This window comes from Miniopterus natalensis, chromosome 12 (assembly GCF_054644295.1).
Source record: "Miniopterus natalensis isolate mMinNat1 chromosome 12, mMinNat1.hap1, whole genome shotgun sequence".
Classification (NCBI taxonomy): domain Eukaryota; kingdom Metazoa; phylum Chordata; class Mammalia; order Chiroptera; family Miniopteridae; genus Miniopterus; species Miniopterus natalensis.
The window spans coordinates 24,189,413-24,208,703 of NC_142092.1; the positions used below are offsets into that span (position 1 = coordinate 24,189,413).

At 39.6% G+C, this 19,291-nt stretch overlaps 1 long non-coding RNA gene across 1 annotated transcript in view; it reads left to right on the forward strand.

Moving 5' to 3' along the window:
* The window catches only part of LOC148091798 (uncharacterized), a 146,261-nt gene that overhangs the window by 86,882 nt on the left and 40,088 nt on the right, over positions 1-19,291 (forward strand). Inside the window, exons 3-4 of the long non-coding RNA XR_015715401.1 lie at positions 5,141-5,170; positions 5,756-5,894. This is a non-coding gene — a long non-coding RNA (uncharacterized LOC148091798). The remainder of the gene's footprint in view (positions 1-5,140; positions 5,171-5,755; positions 5,895-19,291) is intronic.

Sequence of the window (19,291 nt, forward strand, 5' to 3'; positions counted from 1 at the left end):
TAAAAAATAAAATTCCAAAGGAAAATTACTGCAAAGGTATTTTGTGCTAAACTGGCATCAGACATAAAAATAAAATAATGTCTGTAAAGCTCAAGGGACTAATTAAGATTTTAATGCGGTCTTATTCCTAGGAAAAATAGTAGGAATCCTGACTTAAGAAGCCTTGTGTTTCACAAATTACAACAAAAACAATGGAGGCAGTCAGTCTATTAAAATGTTCCTGGATTGAAATTTAATGAAGCTCTTTAATTAATTTTTATTGGGATCACATTTTATCATTATCAGTGAGAATCATTAGGAAAATAGAGAATGGTATGAACTGCCCACATTCCCATTAAAAAAAAAAAACAAAAGAAGGGAGGTCAAAAGGTAGAGCATGGCAGTTCAGCAAGAAAAAGAAAACAAACTGTAAATTATCTTCTGCAGAAGGACAGCGTGTTCAGCCAGACAGTACAGGTTTTATACTTTTACTGTTCATGGTACTCCAGCACCCTTGCTTATGAGTTTAGATTTAGTGAATGCATGGGCTTTGGGGTCACTCAGCTCCAAATGAAGGCCTAGGACACATACAGTCATGTGCTCCTGAAAGGAAATTGGCACAATTGTAATAGCCTTCAGACCCCATAAATTTGGAGCTGGGTGCAGAATAAAGAAGTCAACTTTCATTCTGGAAGAAAGGTAGAGAGAAGCCCAAACATCCTTTTTCACTTTTGTTGACAGAATGCAGAAATGAGATGCAAAAAGCAAGCGTAAGATAAGTCAAAAGCTGTTTCTTATTTATCTTGCTTCTTAAGAGGAAAAATAATGTATGTCAGGTCAGTATAGTTGTCATATCACTTATTATTAGTTTAATTTCGGTTATCGTAGATGCTAGAAGTGCTTCCATTGACATTCAGTAACAATCCAGTTACCTAAATGCACTTTAAATTCTGCTGCTGCTTCCCAAGGCCAGGTTTGTGTAATTTAATTTTATAGTGCATATTTTAAAGCATCAGATGAAAGATAGCTGACTCATGTTGGTCAATAAGAAAGTAAATTTTTCTTTCTCAATTGGCCACACCATTCTAAGACCATCCCAATCAGTGCAATTGAACACTCAGTGATTTGCTCTCATCCCCGGTTGAGTATAGGAAGGACTGACGGCATGAATGAAGGGATACAAGCACAAGCTCTTTCCAAAATATATCCACAAAGGTGGTTATTGTTCATCAAACCGACATGTGAAGATTTCTCTACAGAAGTCTATTCATTTCCACAAATGCCGTACAGGGGACATGAAGTTGAAACTAGAAGTAATTTGATCACTGCCAACTAAGTGATCTATGAAGAACTTCCGCATTCTTACATTTTTAACAATGACACAAAATGAAACAGGGAGAGAGGAAAATGTTGAGAAAGAGCAAAAAGGGTTCAGAGAGAATGATACTAACTTTAGGAAACTTAGGTGCCTGATTCCCAATGTCCACTTGGGAAGGAATTTCTGCCTCCTCACATATTGTAGAGCTGATGGTGTTCTTGTAAGAGAAAAATACATTATTTCAGCTTCCTGACTCAAGTGACAAAATCATCTCTCTTAAAAGAAATAATTAAAATAATGCCTATCATGTATAATAGATGTGACGTAAAAGGCACCATGTCAGGTGTTGTGCATGAATTATCTCACTCACAGCAGCCTCAAAGCAGGTACAATGATTGTCTCTATGTAGTAAGGTGAGGTAAAATATCCCCCAGGGACAGTTATTAGAGTGGATCACAGATAAATGCTGTGCTTTCAACTGGTGTCTGGGCCTCCGGTGTTAGTCTCATTACTTCCTGGGGCTGTGCTGTGAATACTGGTGACCACTAGCCACATGTGGTCTTTTGATTTAAATTAATGTAAATTAATAAGCTTAACAATTCCTTTCCTCAGTCACAAGAGCCACATTTCAAGCACCCAATAGCTACTGTACTTCATAGCGCAGATGGAATATTTCTGTCCTCACAGGAAGTTCTATGGGTCAGCACTATCTTAGGAAACCGGTTTTCCTTTGATGACGCTGACTTTCCCTTCCCTTCCCCACAATATTCTAAACCAAAATTAAATCCACAGAGAATATGTGGGCTGTGATGAATCTTTTCTTCCCAACCTCCCCAGGAAAGGGCTACCATCTCTCATCTTGAGAAAACTGTTCCTATGCCATTTCTCAAAGTGAAGCTGTTGTAATGATAAAAAAAAAATGATTAGGAATGAAAGTTTTACATTATCATCAAGTAGAAATGTGAAGGGTACTCTGTGGGAGTCAGTGCAGACTTTTCACCAAATCATCTGTATGATCTCTGACAGTTGAGAGAGAAGAGCAAGTAGGATTGTTATAAAGCGTGTTTTATGGTGGTGATGTTATTTTGGCATCACATGAAGCACTGATGAAATTTCACTGGGGAATGCTGCTATGCGCAGTTCTGCGTGAATGCTACAGGAGGGCATTCTAAGTCTGAGAACACATCAGAAAGTAATCAAACTGATTCAGTGCTAAATCATGACAAAGAATTAGCCCGCCCTATAGGCAAGAGAAGATGTTAAAGAATAGCATGGAGTTAAATGGAATCCAGAAGGGAACAGAACGGATGATTGCCAGTGACTTGCTAATAATGGCAGATCAATTTAGTGGTAGTAGTGTAAATTGTTGATCATTAAGTTAAGAATTAAAATGGTAGGTAGTATATCCAAAACCAAAGTTCAGACAGGATGAGTTGATTCAGATAGGACTTCCGTTGTCCTTTTTGAAGGCAGAAAAAGAAAGCAGCCAGAAAGCCTGACAGAACTAAGATAATGATTTCAGCCGATCTAGGAAAATACGTGAAAACTGAAATAAAGAATCAGTATTGTTGGCTAACATACAGTCTGGTTTATCTGCAGTTTTCATTTCCAACGTGAAGATGTATCTTATGAAATAATAATTAATTTTTAAAAATTGTCTTTGAATACTGGCACAACTTCATTGTGCACATAAAAAATACAATAAGCCCACCTCAGAATCTTAAAATTTTCTTATTGAAAGAAGCTTTGGGAAGTTCTCCAGCTCATTCTCTAAATTTCATAGGCGAGGATGCTGAGACCCAGAAATGGTCAGTAACAACCAAAGTCACCCAGGTTGTTGGTGACAGAGTTGGGAGTAAACCATGACACCGGATGAATAAATACAGCTAATAAAGTAGCCAACAGCAGCAGCTCTTCCATATGTGTCTGAGGACACAAGAAATATGTATGAGATCATCTCTGTGGTCCTTCCAACTCTAATATTTGGAGAATTCTTTTTCAATCAAAAATAAACTTTTTACTTTTTAAGAATAAAAAATGTAAAAGCAGAAAAGAAAAAATGTTTGAAGTCCCATAAACCCACCCAAGGAAAACTTCTATGTCCATCATAGAACTTACTATAGAAGACATTACCTACTGGAAATGCTCTCTGTAGAACACACGGCAACCATCTCTTTAAAGATAGCATCCATGTCTCTCTCATCTCTGTATCACTGGGCCCTGGAATGATGCCTAGAGCAAAAGAAACATTTTTTAATTGAATTCTTAATTTTAGAGATGAGGAAACTCGTGTCCAGCCTGGCTAGGAGCTTGTCTTTCTGTCAATCTAACCCATTCTCAACAGGGGCAGTATTGACCGTAAAGGGGTGAAGATTGGTTCTTAAGGGGTAAAGAAATTCTTACTCTTGTCATGTATAAAACACAGATATACATGGAGTACATAAAGGGATACCCATTGTACCCAGGGTATTATGATTTCGTGAGGGAAGGACAATTACAAAAAAAAAAAAAGAAACTAAAAAGGCTTCTATGGGGACAAAAATAAAACAGAAGACTAAAGGATTGAGAAACACTGGTCTAAGCTTGTAGAAATTCCATAAAGTGAAGAAAATAAATGTCAAAAAAATCAGAAAAAAGAGAGAACTTTTTCAGATTGATCCTATGTGGGCCTCAAAGGTGTTTTTAATGTTTCACATTCTGTTTACTTGCTCCAAGATGGTGTAAATATAATGCATCAAGCTCCCCTTTCCCTCTTGCATAAAGAGTTCCAGTAATAGATCCATCTAATGTCATGGACAGTTATTAAAATGGGCTTATTTTATTCTTATGATTCATTCATTTTACTGCTTCACTCTCATATTCTATTCAAAGCCATCCTTTCTCCGAGCATTCATTGCCGGTTCCATGGGAAACGCCCCCTCTTCCTCCAGAGGACCCCAGTTCTCCTGGTGATCTCCCAACATCACCAGCCCTCTATTTTCACCTGACTTACAAGCTCCTCCCTCCAACTGGGGTCATGAGTCCCTTATGGAATGCCCTTTCCACATCCTTGGAAATCTCTGCTGTTGTTACTCCTACATTAGAAGCCAAGTGCAGGTAGACAAGTTAGTGTCTAGACAGAAGGCCGGGGGGTGGTGTGTGTGATATTTCAGCTTCCCCAAATCTTGAGGCCCCTCCTAATTTGGCTTCAATGCAGAAAAGCACTCTTGTCCTCTCTCCCACAAGTAAGACTATGAAGTAGCTTTTCCTCATTAGTGTTGCACCCCTGTAAAGCAGAATTGCCCCCCCAGTCCTTCCTCTGTCATCCCCCGCCACCCTCCCTTTGTCCCAGTCTGAAGTGTGAGCGATGGCTTCTCCTCACTACCCTGTGAGACGTGGCAGTCCTCTACAAATGATGCTTCTCTAAACATTGGATGTGATGCTCATACTAGACCCTCAGTGCTTTCCTTAATCATTTTTTTTGGTAATCCTCACCCGAGGGCATGCTTAGAGAGAGGAAGAGAGAGAGAGAGAAATACTGATGTGAGAGAGAAATATCAATTGGTTGCCTTCCATATGCTCCCCGTCTGGGGATCAAACACCGGCAACCTAGGTATGTGCCCTGACCTGGAATCGAATCAGCGAACTTTCGGTGCAAGGGACCACAATCAACCCACTGGGCCACTCTGGCTGGGCAGTGTTTTCTTTATTCTCATCTGTGAGCCTCAGATGTTAGATCAAGCCCTAGGCCCCTAACATCACACTGTTCCAACTTATCTTGGACACTATACTAAGCATTTGATACACATTATTTCATTTATTTCTCATAACCAATCATTGAAATGCTATCTCCTCTTTTTACAGGTCTTTGAAGTTAAGACTCAGTGTTCTAAGGTACATAAACAACTTTCTAAAACACATAACAAATAAATGGTTCAGCTATTACTAATGGAATCTAGACCAGTTAGACACTCAATTCTAAGCTCTTAACTAATCATGGTGGGTTTTTTAGTGAAAGTGAAATAAAATTAATTGACTGGAGTCCTGCTTGATAGATATCCTTTGAGGGACCTAGTACATGACTAGCCAGGAAACCTATGTCTAAAGTTGGGGCTGAGAAAACATCAATAATCCATACCATCAATTTTGTATTTTTATAAGAGATCTTATTTTTTCCCCAACCTGAACTGAGAGAAGTATTTCATATGGGAGGCTCAATAATGGAAAATGACATGGTAGCACCCAGGCATTTGGGGGAGACTTAGAGAATTAAGGGCACTTCTTCTGTCACCGATTTTTTCCCATTAAGCTTTAAGTAAAGAAGCAGAAAGATAGGAGGCTCTGCCTGAGTAATAAGAATGATTCCAAAATAGCCTACCATCAAAATTGATGATACAGAGGATTAATATTTTCCTGAGCCCAACTTTATTTTGGGCCACAATAGCTGAATCTGAACACTGCATCACTTCTGGTTGATAGATGAACAGTCCTTTGCAAGGCTGGCCAAGAATTGTGGACCCTGATGTCACCTTTGACTCATCTGTGTCACCAGTACCTGGTTCATAGCTGTGTGACCTCAATCCATTGGTGAAACACAGAGGAGAGAAAAGAGGAAAAGGTATGGAGGAGATTTGACTTGGAAATTGGTATGCTTTATTTCTTACCTACAAATCCTTCTGTAATCCCATCTGTATGTGTATAGCTTCTAAAATTCATGATTAATCTCACAGATGTTTATATGGCAAACATTGCCAATATTCTTGTTTATTCTCTACAAAATATCAGTTTCTTAGAGGTATATTTTTAGCTTTCTAGTCCCTGTAGATCATCTTTAAGCAGACTGGTTGACTAGCAATAATCTAATGATATTATGATTGGGGCTATAGGAAAATACTGGCAGCTACCTGACTGAGTCACTAAAAACCCCAGTTTTCTGTTGTACCTCTTAACAATAGCATCAGTTATCTTTATCCAAGGACTCCTCCTTGCTTGTACAGAGATTCAAGGTTCTTTGACTCTCCCAAGTTACCTTCTTTAAAACCTACATGGATAATATTCTCCAGGTCCTTCCATGCTGTCCCAAACAGTACGAGATTCTTCTTCTTTATAGCTGCGTAGTATTCCACGGTGTAAATGTCCCACAGCTTTTTTATCCACTCATTTACTGATGGGCACTTGGGCTGTTTCCAGATCTTAGCTATTGTAAACTGTGCTGCTATGAACATAGGGGTGCATATATTCTTTCTGATTAGTGTTTCAGGATTCTTATAATATATTCCTAGAGGTAGAATTACTGGGTCAAAAGGCAGTTCCGTTTTTAATTTTTTGAGGACCCTCCATACTGCTTTCTGTAGTGGCTGCCCCAGTCTGCATTCCCACCAGCAGGGTACCAGGGTTCCCTTTTCTCCACACCCTCGCCAGCACGAGTCAGTCATTTGTCGATTTGTTGATGGAGCCATTCTGACAGGTATGAAGTGATACCTCATTGTGGTTTTAATTTGCATCTCTCCGATGATTAGTGACGTTGAACATTTTTTCATATGTCTTTTGGTCATCTGTATGTCCTCTTTGGAGAAGTGTCTACTCAGGCCCTTTGACCATTTTTTCATTGGATTGTCTTCCTCTTGTTGAGTTGTATGAGTTCTTTGTACACTTTGGAAATTAGCCCCTTATCAGATTCATCCTTGGCAAATATGTTCTCCCAGACCGTGGGGTTCCTTTGTATTTTGGGGATGATTTCTTTTGCTGTGCAGAAGCTTTTTAGTTTGATGTACTCCCATTTGTTTTTTCTTTTGTTTCTCTTGCCATAGGAGATGTATCAGTGAAAATTCCACTGCATGAGATGTCTGTGACTTGACTGCCTATGTTTTCTTCCAGGATTTTTATGGTTTCGTGACTTACATTTAAGTCTTTTGTCCATTTTGTGTTTATTTTTGTGTATGGTGTGAGTTAGTGGTCTAGTTTCATTTTTTTGCATGTATCTGTCCAATTTTCCCAGCACCATTTATTGAAGAGACTGTCTTTACTCCATTGTATGCTCTTGCCTCCTTTGTCAAATATTAACTGACCATAATGGCGTGGGTCTATTTCTGGGGTCTCTGTTCTGTTCCATTGATCTATATGCCTGTTGTTGTACTGATACCAGGCTGTTCTGATTACAATGGCTTTGTAGTACAGTTTGATATCTAGTAGTCATCCCTCCCACTCTGTTCTTTCTCAAGGTGGCTGCAGCTATTTGGGGTCTTTTTTGGTTCCATATAAATTTTTGGAATATTTATTCTAGATCTGTGAAATATGCTGTTGGTATTTTAATAGGAATTGCACTGAACCTATAAATTGCTTTGGGCAGTTTTAATGATATTAATTCTTCCAATCCATGAACATGGCATATTCTTCTACTTGTTTATATCATCCTCTATTTCTTTTTTCAGTGTCCTGTAGTTTTCTGAGTACAGGTCTTTCACATCCTTGGTTAAGTTTATTCCTGGGTATCTTTTTAGTTGCAGTGGTAAATGGTATTTTTTTTTAAGTTTCTGTTTCTGAGAGTACATTGTTGGTATATAAAAATGCCATTGATTTCCAGATGTTGATTTTGTATCCAGCTACCTTGCCAAATTCATTTACCAAATCTAGTAGTACTTAGATGAAGTCTTTAGGGTTTTCTATGTACAATATCATGTCATCTGCAAATAATGACAGTTTTACTTCTTCCTTTCCATTTTGGATACCTTTTATGTTTTCCTGTCTGATGGCTATGGCAAGGACTTCCAGTACTATGTTGAATAAGAGTGGCCAAAGCGGAAATCCCTGTCTTGTTCCTGTATGGGTGGACCTGGAGAATATTATGCTAAGTGAATTAAGCCAGGCAGAGAAAGACAAACATCACATGATCTCACTTATATGTGGAATCTAAAGAACTTAATAAACTGATGAACAGAACAGATTCAATGACATGGAAGCGTGGATCAGACTGATGACTCTCAGAGGGTTGGAGGGGGAGAGAATAACCAAAGAATTTATATGCATATATGCATAACCCAAGGACACAGACAGTGCTGTGGTGAGGGACTGGGGAAGTGGGTGAGGTGGGGTGGAATGGGTCAATAGGGAGAAAAAGGGACATCTGTAATATTTTGAACAAGAAAAAAAAAACACACACATGGAAATAATCAAGTCATGCTGGGCTTTTTAGTTATCAGGATGACTGCCTTCTCCGAGAAAGCCATTCTGGGGACAGCATTCCTTTCTCCTAAGTGAGCAAAGGGAGTAGTAAAGTCAGAGGTCAAGGGCTGTGTTTCTAGCTGAGAGGGGCTGCAAAAGCAGCAGTGAGGGGTCTTTAAGTTTTAACACAGCAGGCAGCAGAGCTGTTGGGAATGCCAGGTTCTTAGATATTCTCTGTGAATGACACCATATTCAAATTCTGTTGGCACAGTGCTACAGCTAACCAGTGCAGAAGTTTTAGAGAAATTCTTCAGCAAACCCTTCTAATTTAGAAAGCTATGTAGTTAAATTAGTCTGGGGAGAATTACCAGTTCACTAAAGAAAACAAAAACTCAAGAAAACATTGGAAGACAGTAGGGTAAGGGTAGGGTAGGGTAGGGTAGGGTAGGGTAGGGTAGGGTAGGGTAGGGTAGGGTAGGCAGGGAAGGAAGGAAGGAAGGAAGGAAGGAAGGAAGGAAGGAAGGAAGGAAGGAAGGAAGGAAGGAAGGAAGGGAGGGAGGGAGGGAGGAAGGAAGGGCATAATAATGAAGAAGGAATTATTAAGTTGGCTTTTTAAGAAAACTTTTTCTAGTTCCATGAATACTTTCCGATGTTCTCCTATGTGTCAAGCCCTGTCCTAGGCACTTGAAAGATGCCAGCGAACAACCTCGACAAGAACCCCTACTTTCAGGGAGTTTCCTTTTAGCTGCAAACAGTCTGAACCTTACATCCCTCTTCGAGGGCTACAGCCCAGGGGACCTGCTTTGAGTTAAGACACAATATTCATTTTATTTAAAACCACTGGCTAATGTCAAAATAATTCAAAAAGGAAAGGGAACGAAGGAGAATGAAGAGACACAGGAGAGAGAGGTAAATAATATTATACATAGTCAAGCTTTTAGTAACTCCAATCTTCTGCAAATTAGGAATAAAAGAAATACATTGACTGCATGTCACAACAGTCTCCTTCGGTTTACTGCTTCGTCAGTTATGTCTGTAGATTGTGAATAAGAATGAATGGGGGATGTATTATATTTTAGTTCCCTTAACTATGGCTATTTCAACTCTTAAGAAAAATTTCCAAACTTCTGTTGGCTTTGTCCTAATTTTCTTTTATTAATCCAGGTATTGAGCAGCTCCTGTATTTAAGACGCTGTGCTAGGTGATTTGCATGGTAGTCAGTTTAAGTGTTAAATTGTGTGGGGGTTTTTCATCACCATTTATCCCCTTTATGATCTTTTCCATCTCCACCTCCCACCCCCCACAGTCACAACACCGTTGTCCAAGTCCATGAGTTCCTCTTTTTTTGCTTTTTTGTTTTAATCCATCTACACATCCCCCCCAACAACCTCCCCACCGCCAGAGCTGTCTGCCTGCTCTCTATGAGTCTGTCTCCCTATTTTGCTTGGTAGTTCAGCCTGATCATTAAATTCCACATATGACTGAAATCATATGGTACTTGTCTTAACATAGTTAATATCAGCATTACATACATGAGGGAACAGATACTAGAGATTAAATGACCTGCTCAGGATCGCTCTGCTAGAAAATGGAGGAGGCAATGTTTGCATCTAATTATTTATTCCTCTAAGCTTGTGTGTCCTAATCTATAAATAAGGAATAGTAACTATTTTATAGGAATGTTCTAAGTATTACAAATAATACCTGAAAAGCTGCTGTGGCAGTGCCTGACACATAAAAGGCTGTATGATAGCTGAGAGCTATTATACTCTATATCTAACATATTAACAAGGAATACCTTGTACTAAAAATGTAGAGATGACTATCAGAACTCCACTATTTGCCCCACAGGAAACTCAAGGCCTTCCCCGATATTTCTGTAATTACCCAGTGGTTGATATTTCCCTTCTGTGATTTCCTGTTTCTAGTAAACTTATTGTTTACTCTGTAGCTTATAGTTGCTCCATTGTTGGTACAGCATAAAAATCAATATTAAACATCTCTGTTCTTAAAACCTCTTTGGTCACTTCAGCCAAATGGGCTCTAGCTCCCACCCTGGAAGCGCACCCATCTGTTCCCCGTAGCGGCATAGCTCTCTCCTGACTGCTGTCACCTCAAGGCTGCAGCCTTAGCCCCAGGCAGGTGCCAGGATGTTGTCTTCAGGCAAAACCATTTCTCCTTTAGGAAGGCCCCTGACACCAGCTGAGAAAATAAATTTTCACCTGGAGGGCCCCTCATTTTTACGCAGTTGGGCTGTATTTCTAGCCTGGACTCGGAGGTTTGCTGGGCGAATCACTGTGGACAAGTTATTCTGCCATTTATTCCCTCATTTGTAAAGTAAGAAACCTGGACTCGATGGTCAGCAAATCCATTTTTGCTCAGTAATTTTATTCTATTCAGGGCTTTCAGATAATTCCTTTTCTTATAAATTTCGGCACACAGGGGTAGGGTTTGGAATGGATCTTGAGAATATTTCATAACCAATTGCACAATGAAAGAGACTTTATGCATAAAGAAGAATCATCAATTTTGTTTTTGCTGGTTCACCAGAAATGAAACAAAAGCCACATCTCCTTCAGCACTTGCAATCACCGTGCACTCCATGACCACTAGTAAAAACAGAGGCAGAGGAGGTGCAATGTTTTGAAAATGATGGAAAAGTGCAGAAGTATAACTGGTAGGATAAAATGTGTTATAATAATATTGATGAGACCAGGAAATATTTTCCTATCTAGCCACTGAAATTCAGGGAGGTAATTGTTTTGTTATGCTGAAGCATTTGGCAGTGTGCATAGCACCTTGTAGCAATGTACTTTTCTGGTTAAAAAAGAAATACACGCTCATTGTAAGGACATTGGAACATTCAGAGGGATAAGAAAATAAAATGGAAATAACTCTATATTATCAGCCAGGAATAACCATTGTTAATGTTTTTATTTCTTTCTATTGGAACTGATTGGAACCAATGTTATACTCTGACTTATTTTTCTTAACATGATTGGCAATTATATCTTTCCAATCAGTCTAACATTGTTTTAGGAGGTGTTGAGTCATGGCTAAGGTCATAGGAACCAGAATTAGGGTGGGTTGATGACTTAGTTCTTAAAATTAGGATTACGACTTAAAATTAGGATTAGGAATATGTAATAAGTTTATCTCCTATCTCACTGGGACTCTGTAGGAATTAATTGGTATAATTCATATAAGTCCCTTAGCCCAGAATATAATTTTAAGTATGAAATAAATATTAGCCATTTATTGTTGTTGTTGCTGTTGCTGTTGTTACCAGCCATGTTTCACATGTTCCAGTAAGTCGCAGTGGGGTATAATCAGGAAACACTTAATTTTCTCTGGTTACAACTTCTCACTGCTATTCTTGGTCTCCCTTTTCCACCCCTTAGCAATATCTTGAGTAAAAGCTATGACTTTCCTATCCCTTTGGATACAAAAATTCAATCTTGCTTCAAACTTCCATCTCAGTTAATCTAGATCTCTTCTTTTCCTTTCCCACCATCCTCGCCCCCAGCAGCCCTGAACTGGGGCTCTGACTGCCCAATGGCAAGTGATGAGCGTGGCTTCAACAACCTTTCCTGCTCCCTCTTCCAGACCCAGTGACCATGGCTCGGACAAGCAGGCAGCGGGGAAGGGGCAAGTGTTGATTGCTGTCTCGTGTCTTTACTGGCTGCTCCTGTGGACCTATTCCTGTTGGTCATTGCCCCTTTTCTGGGTGGTCATGGCTGGCCTTCTGCGCCTCATCCAAAGATGCTGGTTTGAGTTCTCTGAGAGGGGCTTCCACGTGGGGCTTCCCCCACAGCACAGTTAGTTATCTGACATGTTCTTCGGTGTCAGCATGTTAGTTTGCTAGTGCTGCCGTCACAAATTACCACAGACTGAGTGGCTGAAACAACAGAAATTACAGTCTCTTAGTTTTGCAGGCTAGGAGTCTGAATCAAGGCATCAGTAGGGTTGGTTCCTTGGCCTGTGAAAGTATCACCCCAATCTTTGCCTTCATCTTAACATGGCAGCCTCCCTGTATGTATGTGTTTGTCCAAATTTCCCCTTTTTTTATAAGGACACTAGTCATACTGGATTTGAGCCCACTCTAACATCACCTTAATTACATCTGCAAGACCCTATTTCCAAATAAAGTTGTGTTCTGAAGTACTGGTGGTTAGGACTTCAACGTGAATTTTGGGAAGACATAATTTAATGCATAACAGTCAACACCAACCATTCCCATGCCAACCAGCACCTACCAAACTCTTGCCTCTGTTATGATTCAGGAAATTAGAGGGGCATGGGATGGGCCCTTCCTACTGACTCATGCCTTGTTACACCTGTGTTTATGACAGTAATTCAGTACCTGCATTCTATACCCCCATGCATCCAGTTCAAGGAGGTGCCTTATAGACACCCAGCTTGAGCTTACCTGCTTTATGATTCTAAGTGACTGAGCCTGTCAGGCCTCAAGCAGATATTTCTCAGGAAGTCTACTGGAGCCCCAAAACTTTAACTTTTCATAATTATTAACACCTTTTTCAAATCTGGCTGCTCCAAAATGATTTTATGAAGTAGATATTTTACTGCCCCTCTTCCTAGAGCTTGTCTAACTGAAAGGTAGAAATGCATGGGAAGAGATGTGAACGCAACCGGGTAGCTCAGTGATGCTCTAGTTAATTTCCTCAAAGGCAAATGCAGGTCTTTGTCAGCTCTGAGTTGCCAGACATTACACATGCATTTCTATGATTCACTCTGTGAAGGCCCTATCATGTTTATTCATTTCTTAATTTAAAATAAGTCTTCTTTTCAATATATTGTCCCAGTGGTCTTATCATTTGGAAAATTGGTTTGAGTATATTAGTTGTCCATCAAAACACTGTGGCAGGTTTGCGGGCAGAGGCTTGAGAGAGAGAATCAAAACCCCACACCTCATATGCCTGCATAAAATTGATATCTTCAGGGATAGGCGTGGCTTGGTATAAGAGTTACATTTTTTAACTCCAAAAAGGGTAGATAAGAACAAACCCAATGGAAGTTGTTTTTTTTCTCAGATCCTAGCAGAAGCTATATAATCCTGGCCAATTTCACCACTTCTCCAAAGCAGTGGTTCTCAAAATGTATTCCCTGGATCACCTGGGAAATTATAAGAAGTGCAAATTCTAGGCCCCACTCCAGACCTACAGAATCAGAAACTCTGGGAGCGGGGCCCAGCCAGCTGTGCTCTAAGAGGCTCCCAGGTGATTCTGATGCACACTCAAGTTTGAGATGCACTGCTCCGAAGCAGGAGTTCTTATCCATGGCTGCACATTCGGACATCTGGGGCCCTGAAAAAACACACGCACACAAAAAACAATTGTTTGGGCTCTAACCCATAGCAGTTAGATCACAAGAGGTGAGGTGGGTTCCAAGCAGGGTATTTTTAAGAAGTTCCTCAGATGATTTCAGTGAATGACCGGAATTGAGAACCATTGCTCTAAATCAAGACTCGACCCTGCTCTGAGGAGCTCTTCTGGGGCTGCTGTCAGGTGGGAATGGGCCCAGCTGCCAGGGCTCTGAGTCCCCACCCTAATTCACCTGGAGCAACTGAACATTTATCTGCCTTCCACTCTTGGCTTCAGTGTAATGTTTTGTTTGAACAAAGGTTTCTGCGGCTAAAAAGTACAAACATTAATTCTCTAAAGGATAATAAATTGTAAAAGCCAAGAGCCCCTTATTTCCTTCTAATTCCATTTGATGGAGAAGGTGGGACAGTAAAATAAATATATGTGGAGCTTATCAGAGAAGAATAGCGGCAGGAGGCTCCTCGGGAGGTTATAGGAAATCTGAGGTTTTGGAGCGGGCTAAAGTGCATGGAAACATTTGTGTGGGAAGTTCAGGAATGTGGTGTGCTGTTCCAACTGCTCAGTGCTTCTCTAATCTGATCCTCTGAAACTCCTTGCTCATTAGAACATAAATTATGCTATTACAGATTAAAAACATGTTCACCTTTTGAAAAATAATTCATGGTATGACACAAAGTAGAGATGTTTTTCCTCCTGATTTTAGTCAGCCAGCATCAAATCTATGAGCAAAAAATTGCCCTGGTCAATGTGGCTCAGTTGGTTGGAGCACTGTCCAGTACACCAAAAGGTGGTGTGTTTGATTTCTGATCAGGGGACATACCCAGGTTGTGGATTCGATCCTGGTTGGGGTGTGTATGGCAGGCAACCGATTGATATTTTTCTCTCACATCAATGTTTCTCTCTCTCTCTCCCTCCTTTTCCTCTCTCTCTAAAATCATTTTTTTAATTTATGAGCAAGAAATGAAATACAAAATACAGAGATGTTCAAAATAAGAACATGGCCAAAGAGGGGCTACATAGGCAAATAGCTGACATTGGCATTTGTTGATGGCAAATAAAATGCTACAATTAAAACTATTTTTAAAAACCTATTTTAAGTATATTTATTTTAATTGAGGCAATTTTTGTATATAAAGATGCCAAAGTATGTAAGAAGAAATAAACATAAGAAGTGAATAGCTTCACTGATCAAGGTAGATAGATATTTTAGAAGACAATTAGTCTCTCTCTCTCCCTCTCTCTCTCTCACACACACACACACACACGCACACACACACACAACCAATGAAAGACTTTGCCAACATTCGTGCTTAGGGACTTTCAAATATCCACTAGGTCCCTGGAAAAGGAAACCTAACTAAAGAAAGAGCCTAGCATGTTACACACAGTGACTGTGCTGATGATGGACATGAGTTCTGAGTAAGCACGAAAACAATGAACAATATTTAAATCTGGAGAGGTATGAAAACAAATGCCTGATGAGTGTCACAGGTGTCAATTGAACAGATGGAGAGAAGAATGGACTTGCAGGGTGGGGAGGCAGAGGTGGCTGTCAAAGGTGGCAAAAACAGGAAGCTCCAGTTGGTGGGATGCATGGTAGAATTATAATCATAACAGTGATCATCATAGGCACCTCCTTCCTCCTCCCCCGCAATTGTATAAACAAGGAACTAGAGTATGACAAACACTCCATAAAACACTCATAAAATCACATTGTCCTTCCAGCTCCCTTTATGTGAAACCCCGGTCTAGAAACTCAAAAAAGGGGGGAAGTAATTCTCCTGGCCAAGAGGAGAGTTCAAGCAAGACTTTCATTTTGGGGGAATGGGGTGTCAACACTAACAAACAAACAGAAAAAGTGCAACACTTGTTTCATCTTGAATCTTTAATATTGGAAGAGCAGAAACACTGTGACTCGATTTTAGGGGCTCTTTTCACGACTTTTAAACTATATAAGGACAGGCACTTCACTCCCAACATCCCATATCCGTGTTCCCAACATCCCATAACAAGCATAGGACCTTTAGTTTGAAGAGGAAAGTAAACATACCTGGACTGTGCTGTTAATTCTTCAGTAGAAATTCCCAATGACTCTGTGTTTTTTAAAAATGACGTTTCAGGTCACACATCAGCTGTGTATAACTTCCTACAATACTTTCAAACATTTTTAGCAGTGGAATGTGTTTACATATTAACTCTTGTGACCAAACCACAATTTATAAAACAGATTAAAGTAGAACTTCAGTGGCCAATACAGGGCAGGCAGCTCAGGCTGCTGGGTCACCCTCCCTTCACCCCACACAGTGACCTGAGCACCCTTCATGAGGCACTGGAACTTAGCAGAGCACTTTGAAAATCATTGTTCTAATGTTTATCTGTTATATATCATGAGTACATATGGAATATATTTGTAAAATCATTACAAATGATGGGTAGTTCAATGATAGTAACTATTTGCTATGTAAAGCAGTTAACATGTCTATGTACCTGCTATGAGACAATCCAATCCATTGACCCAATACTTTGACCTATGGACACACCTGTGTGATTCCCACCTAGAGCAACATAGAGAACATTTTAGCACCCCAAAATGTTTCCTTCAAGTCATTACATTCTCCAGAAGGTAACAATTATTTTGACCTGTAACATGGAAGATGAGTTTGCCTGTGTTTGAGCCTTATGTAACCAATATCATATCGTATGGAGTTTTGTGTCTGGCTTCTTTCACTCAACAAGTGAGACTCATCCATGTGCCTGTCTGTGAGATTGGCTCCTGGAGGTGACCTTGACTCTTGTTTTCCTAAGGTTAGAAGTTATTTGACATAGGTATATTCCCTTCTCCTACCCACCTTCATCTCAGCATGTATCATCATCATCAGGATTTAGAGGTGAAAAGGCCTGTAGGACTTTAAATTTATCTAGCCCAGTAATACTAAGAGATTGGCCTGAGGTTGTGCCCCCGGTTGTTGAGAGAGCTAGAAAAAGAGGAGCTCAGAGTCTTAACTCCCTGTCTGTTGGCCTCTCCATTACCTCACGCTCCTTGTCTGTTTATTTATGTTCTCTCATTCACTCCCCCACCTTGAACCCCACCACCACTCCACCTCCCCCCTTTTTTTTTGAGAAACAACAGGAAAACTCATCTTTCTTATTGGTAATGTCTTGAGGAATGTGGCTTAAACTCTCTCTCACTTCTCCAGCATTGAATGACGGCCTCTATGGGCTATTTCTCTCCTCTTGCATACCCTACTCATCAACATCCTTACAAAGTTGTCAGTAGTTCCTGTTCCAAATTTCCAGTGGTACCTTTCACCCTACATTTATCTACTCCTTGGTAGCTGGAAATCTCTTTTCCGACGCATGATGCTATGAAAATTGCTGTCACCAGGCTGACCACTGACTCTTTTCCAGCTATTGTTTTCAGTCTATCTTCTTTGTTACTGGCTCTCAGATTTCTGAGACTTGATTTCCATCTACCAGAAATATTGTTCTATCTAAACTTCCATAACTTTCTCATTTTATTGTAGCTGTATTATTTTTTCCTCTGGATCTGTTTCCTATATCTGTTTCCTCTGCTGTTTGGTTCCTACTTCACACCATCTAATTTATTGAAATGGTAAAATTATGAATAATATGACAGCATCAACAACCCAGGGTGAGTGACCAGGAACAAACATAACAATGGTAAACATTTATATAGCATGATTCAAAGCATTTTACTAATTTAACTGCCCTAATGACTCTACAGTTGGTACTGTCATTAAGAACCCTGTTTTATAGATGAGGAAACTGAAAAATAAATAACTCACCTAAGGTCATACAGCTGGTTTGAATTTGAATTCAGGGGACCTGGCTACAGAGTCATTGATCTTAATGGTCTCCCAAAGATGAAGATGGTGTTGATTCAGAATGTAGGCAAAAGTGAAAAGATGCCAACTTAGGGCATTTGAGATAAATTTTTAGGAAAAATTTGGAAAGACTTTCAGGATGGACAACAACATAGTACACGTGGGAATTTAATGTGGCAAAGCCATCTGGAAGGAAATGACAGGTGGGTAAAATGGAGAAGATTCCAAGGGGCTCAGAAATAGCTGTCTTCATGTAAAGAAGGGAAGAAATGAAATGGAGCATTGAGCCAGTGTTGCAAGGACAAATTGCTGATAAACATGAGGACTCAGCTGAAGAAAGAGGCAATGTTTGGGGTTAGTCCAGAACAATTACTTACACCAAGTTGGTTTTTATAGATTATGTAATGACAGCCTGTATATTTTTAAAAATAAAAATGCTAGTTCATTGCTTTCTATAATATTTCATTGAATTGAATGAGCAAAATAATTGATTTGGCTGAAATGGAACCACATGTAATTTCTTTAAGAATGTAGACAGTACTTAATTATTTCCATATCATCCATGGTGCTGAGAGAAGCATTTTCACATTTTCCATACCAGAATTCTGCGTTCATATGGAATTTATAGTGGGATTAAAGTAGTGATGGATGGTTGCACTCTATTAGGACAATAATAAATATCCAGTATTTATTCCATCCTCACTGTGTGTTTGGCTCTATTATAAGAGCTTTATGCCATTCATCCTTAAAAATATATTGAATGGAAGGTGCTATTTCTATTAGGAAATAAGGAAATTGAGACTCAGGGAAATTATGTAATAGGCTTGTGGTGACACAAGTAAGTGGTGAAGCTGGGATTCAAACTCGACCTGATTGCCTCTAGAACTGAAGGTAGTATATTATACACCAAGCTAGAGCAATAGAAACTGTGAGCTTATATGCAGAAGCAGTGCTAATTTAAATGATGCAAATGACATGCACCTTCTCTTGTGAGGCTCAGGGTCTGCATGAAAGGATCTTTGGTCAATGATTATGCTTATAACAAGCCCACTAGAAATGTATAATGCCAACTATATCGTCATTTGTGCTTTGCAAACTACTTTACCTTATTTAATACTCACAAACATGAGATGTAGGACAAAGATTATTATTCAGACACCTAGTCACAGGAAGGGACTCATATCTTCTATCTCACAGTTCATATCTCACAGCAAGAAAGTGGCAGCAGGTTCCTGCAGTAGAACCCAGATCTGCTGATTCTTAATCTTGAGCCAAAGCTTGCTCCTCAGTTTCATTTAATTGAATTTCTTTCTTCATTACATGCCAGTATTTACTTAGCTCTGTGCCTGACCCAAAGAAGGTCAGCAGCAAATGTAAATTGAAGGAACACAAGCTGTTCTGCACGAATATGCTGATGCTTTGCAGAATCATAGATGAGTTTACCACCTAATGATGCCATCATTAATCTAACTTTATTATTGTGAGAGTGCCATTTAGAAATTACAATACTTTCCAAATGCAGGCTTTTGCACAAAAGTGGACATGGGTTGCTGTTTTTTAAGTTGGTTTATTGTGTCACTCTTAAAAGAACAAGCTTTGTCATCAGGCTCACCTTAATCCAAATCCTAAATTCCACATTTACAGTCAGTGGCATGGGCAAGGTATAA